This window comes from Palaemon carinicauda, chromosome 16 (genome assembly GCF_036898095.1).
Source record: "Palaemon carinicauda isolate YSFRI2023 chromosome 16, ASM3689809v2, whole genome shotgun sequence".
NCBI classification, from domain to species: Eukaryota; Metazoa; Arthropoda; class Malacostraca; order Decapoda; family Palaemonidae; genus Palaemon; species Palaemon carinicauda.
In genome coordinates, this window is record NC_090740.1 from 113,192,148 (window position 1) to 113,197,147 (window position 5,000).

Here is a 5,000-nt window from a genome sequence, read left to right on the forward strand (position 1 = left end):
TATATCGATTCAGATAGGCACTTATATTATCATATACTGTATATATATATATATATATATATAATATATATATATATATAATATATATATATATACATATATTAAAGTAGACTGAGGTGGTATGGTCATGTCATGAGAGAAGAGATGAACAGTATATTGGTAGTAGAGTGATGGGAATGGAGGTACAGGGAAGCGAGAAGGAGAGGGGAGACCAAAGCGAAGGTGGATGGACTGTATCAAGGATGACCTTTGATCAAAGGGATTAACCTGTAATGAAGTGTGGGACAGAGGTAGATGGAGAACCCTGGCAAAAAAACATCGACCCTACAGTGGGAAAAAAATACACACAAAGAAGATATATGTATATATATATATATATATATATATATATATATATATATATATATATATATTATATATATATACTGTTAATAAATATATGTGTGTATACAGAGTGTAATTTATAATATATCAAAAGGACAATTTCTCTACCTTACTCTTCATACAAGACAAGCTTCTCAAACTAACTCATAGGTAGAAAATAAACTTCTCCATTGAGAGATTATATTAGTTTTAATCTAATGGTTCTTTTCAGTTCCAATAAAAAAGCCCGTCTCTAACAAAACAATCCACTCTAGTTTTTTTCATCTGTTCTATTTCCTTCACCTTATTTACTCCTTTCCTTTAATTCTCTGGAACAAAGGATGATAACAGAATTTTTCAGGGAAAAAAAGTTCAACCGTTGATTTCAAGTGTTTTCTTTTATGGATAAAAAGTTACTGGAAGAATTGTTTTGAATATTTTTTTTTTTTAGTTACCTTTGTTTTTTTCTAGGTTGTACTACTTCGAGAATTTCTGGAAAAAAATTGAATTTAGAATGGCTTTTCTGACTAAACATTTTTTTTTTCTCTCTCTCTCTCTCTCTCTCTCTCTCTCTCTCTCTCCTCTCTCTCTCTCTCTCTCTCTCTCTCTCCTCTCTCTCCTCTCCTTAAGAGCTTTCTGAGTAATTGGCATGTGTAAATGGCAATATATTTATATATATATATATATATATATATATATATATATATATATATATATATATATGTATATATGAATATGTATAAATATATATATATATATATATATATATATATATATATATATATATATATATATATATATACATATTTATATATGGGTATGCATATATATAATTTATATATATACTGTATATATATATATATATATATATATATATATATATATATATATATATATATATATATATATATATATATATATATATATATATATATATATGTATATATATATATTTATTTATTTATAAACTAATCGATATTGAAATCAGTTTTTTTTAACATTTTACCCATATATACATCAAAACATATTCTTCCCGATGTTATTTCCAGTTAGATTATTTTGCATGAATGTATTTCTTTCATAGATTTATATATAGAATCTTTTGGTTTTAATGTTTCTTTACTTTTTTTTTCTGTAACGTTCTTTTTAACTGTTTATTTACTAAATAAAAATTGTTATTGGAAATGAAACAAATAATCGTTTTATCTTTACATTTGCCTATTTTCTTGTTTTCTATTTTACACCTGTGTGGTTAGTGACGTCATCTGGGATTGCTAAATTCTATTCAATACTTCCCCTAACATCAATAACAAAAATTAATCCTATATAATGAATCCCGATAGCGTTTATAACAAATTTAGCTTAATTTTAAAGGAGCCCATATCTTTGTTATTTTTTCCTGTTTTGTGATTTATCACTTTGTTTGTTATTTTATAAAAGCCATTTTTCAACCCTGCTTACTTTAAGTTAATCTCTATTGATTTACATTCGTCACGTATGCATAGATACTTTATTATGATTTAATATATCAAAATTCTTCGCAACATTCTTCTAAGCAATAGTCAATGATAGTTTTATCAGCTAGCTGTCCATAACCAAGAATGAATGAAAATATACTTTGGTATCTGAATAGAATTGCCTTTCAAAACTTAGCACGTGTAATGCGAATAATATCGGAGGGGAGTTTCGTCATCTATAAGCATTGAGTATCAAAGGCATGAATGATACTTATGACAAAAAGTTCTTCAGCATCCCTCTTATAGCAGTAGTATCTCAGATTATATTTTCACCTTCTCCCTCCCATTGTGTATAAATGGATTGATTAGCGTTCTCTCTCTCTCTCTCTCTCTCTCTCTCTCTCTCTCTCTCTCTCTCTCTCTCTCTCTCTCTCTCTCTCTCTTTTACACACAACTAACAAGGAACGGGAACAATTTTGAATAGGATTTAAGACATCAATTACTAGCTAAGACAAAGGAGGGCCAGGCAATGGCTACTGATGACTCAGCAGATAGACCTATAGGGTCCCCCAAACACCCCATCCTTAACTCACAAGGGTGCTGTGGTTGCAGCGACCAAAGAAACTAACGAGTTAGAGCTGGAATTGATCCCCAGTCTGACGTTCACCAGTCAGGGACGTTACCACATCGGCCACCATAACCATTGTCGTATATCAAGAATGGCTGTTTTGCAATTTGAAGAATGCATAAATAGAATGAATGAAACAAGAACACGGAGGCTTAATGCACGACTCTCTCCTCTTACCGCCATCAAAGATAAATTATACCAACTCATGTCCTAATCCTTATATGCAAAATATGTGTTTTATATAGCGAGTTCAATGAACTTTTTTAAGATTACTATGAGTGTCATAAATTGGAGGGCGCGATCACTGAACTCTGCTATATGTGACGTGTCCCTAGAATCACAAGGTGAAGCGTTTGACAGTATATTTCCATCACAAAGGAGAATTCCACAAAACCTAACAATTCAGCATGTTGATGGAGCAACATTGCGTCTTGTTTGCAGAGGGTTAGTCAGTACCATTCGAGTGATCAGTAGAAAAGGTACTCACTTGAGAGTATCGGCTGTACACAGTGTATTAACGAACCTTTAGTGATAAAGTGAAAATAAACCATAGTTCCGATGTCTCATTATCCGTTGACATGGGACACTCATAGGAGAAGAATTGTTACAAGTTTCTATTCGAACGGAAGAGGGAAGAAATCCTCAAAGTTCTTCATCTTCAATGAAAGGAAAGTCGATATCCTGATCCACGTGGGGTGTTCAGAGGCTTCACTTGGAGAAGTAATTGATGTCTTAAATCCTATTCAGAATTGTTCCCATGCCATGTTAGTTGTGTGTGTGTGTGAGAGAGAGAGAGAGAGAGAGAGAGAGAGAGAGAGAGAGGAGAGAGAGAGAGGAGAGAGAGAGAGAGAGAATATACACTGTGAGCAACGGGACGAATTGGGTGGATAAATGATCTAAATTTGTCACCTTAATCGAAGAAAATATCCCCATAATAGATCTCGATGAGGAAGGAGAAATAGAAAAATTGTTCCTGATATAAGAATAATCATCCGAACAGAGATAGATAAGGCCCCAGAAATGGTCCAAGTCTTCTTCTTTGTCTGCATCTTTTCCCACTTCTATGTGGGGTCGATGTTTCTGGTCCGCTTTCTCCATTCTACCTCTGTCCCACACCCTCATCACCGGTTAATCCCTTTGATTTAAGGTCATCCTTGATACAGTCCATCCACCTTCGCTTTGGTCTCCCTCTCCTTCTCGTTCCCTGTACCTCCATTTCCATCACTCTCCTCCCCAATATACTGTTCATCTCTTCTCCTGGCATGACCATACCACCTGCAGGGAACGCCCTAGCATAAATTTCATTCTGATTATACTCAATGACCATAGTTGTTTTGGCAAATTTTTCATGGCCGGATGCCTTTCCTGCCGCCAACCCTCCCCATTTACCCGGGCTTGGGACCGGCACCAAGTTAAGGCTGGCTTGCTCCCCCCCCCCCTAATATCCCAGATAACAAAAAGAATTTCTTCACTCAGGAGGTTAACTACTTGGATGTAATTGATCAGTGGGTACTTACCTCTTGGTAAGGGCAGAAGAGACTCTTTAGGTATGGTAAACAGCTCATCAAGGAGAAAAGGGTCAATTACTTTGAGCAGATTAATGTTTTTACGACATCATAAAGTAATTGAGATCATGAGGATGGTAAGAGCATTAAAGGAACCAAATGATTTCTGCCAATTAACATTAAATAATTAGTTCATACAAAGTAACATTTAATGTGTGAATTCTGGAAACATTAAACATGAATTTATTATTCAATTCCAATGTATGTTTGGTAAGACAAAGTATATATGATGTTTTGAATGATTAATTATTAATTAATAATTAATTATGGTGACCTGATTGGTAACGTCACTGCTTGGTCATCGCCAGGACGGGGTTTCAAGTCCCGCTCAGACTCGTTAGTTTCTTTAGTCTCTACATCCTTATCATCCTTGTGAACTAAATATGGGGGGTTTGGGGGAGCCTATAGGTCTATCTGCTGATTCATCAGTTTCCATTGCCTGGTCCTCCCTGGTCCTAGCTTGGGTGGAGATTGGGCTTGGGTGCTGATCATATATGGTCAGTCTCTAGGGCATTGTCCTGCTTACAAGGGAAATGTTACTGTCCCTTGCTTTTGCCATTCATGATTATTATTATTATTATTATTATTATTATTATTAAATGCTAAGCTACAACCCTAGTTGGAAAAGCAGGATGCTATAAGCCCAGGAGCCCCAACAGTGAAAATAGCCCAGTGAGGAAAGGAAATAAAGAAAAATAAAATATTTTAAGTATAGTAACAACATTAAAATAAATATTTCCTATAAAAACTATGAAAACTTTAACAAAACAAGAGGAAGGGAAACTAGATAGAAGTGTGCCCGAGTGTACCCTCAAGCAAGAGAATTTTAACCCAAGACAGTGGAAGGCCATGGTACAGAGGTTATGGCACTACCCAAGACTAGAGAACAATGGTTTGATTTTGGAGTGTCCTTCTCCTAGAAGCAGCTTTTAAATCTTTATATGTAAATATTATATTGCATAAAGTTATTAACATAGACGATGACAT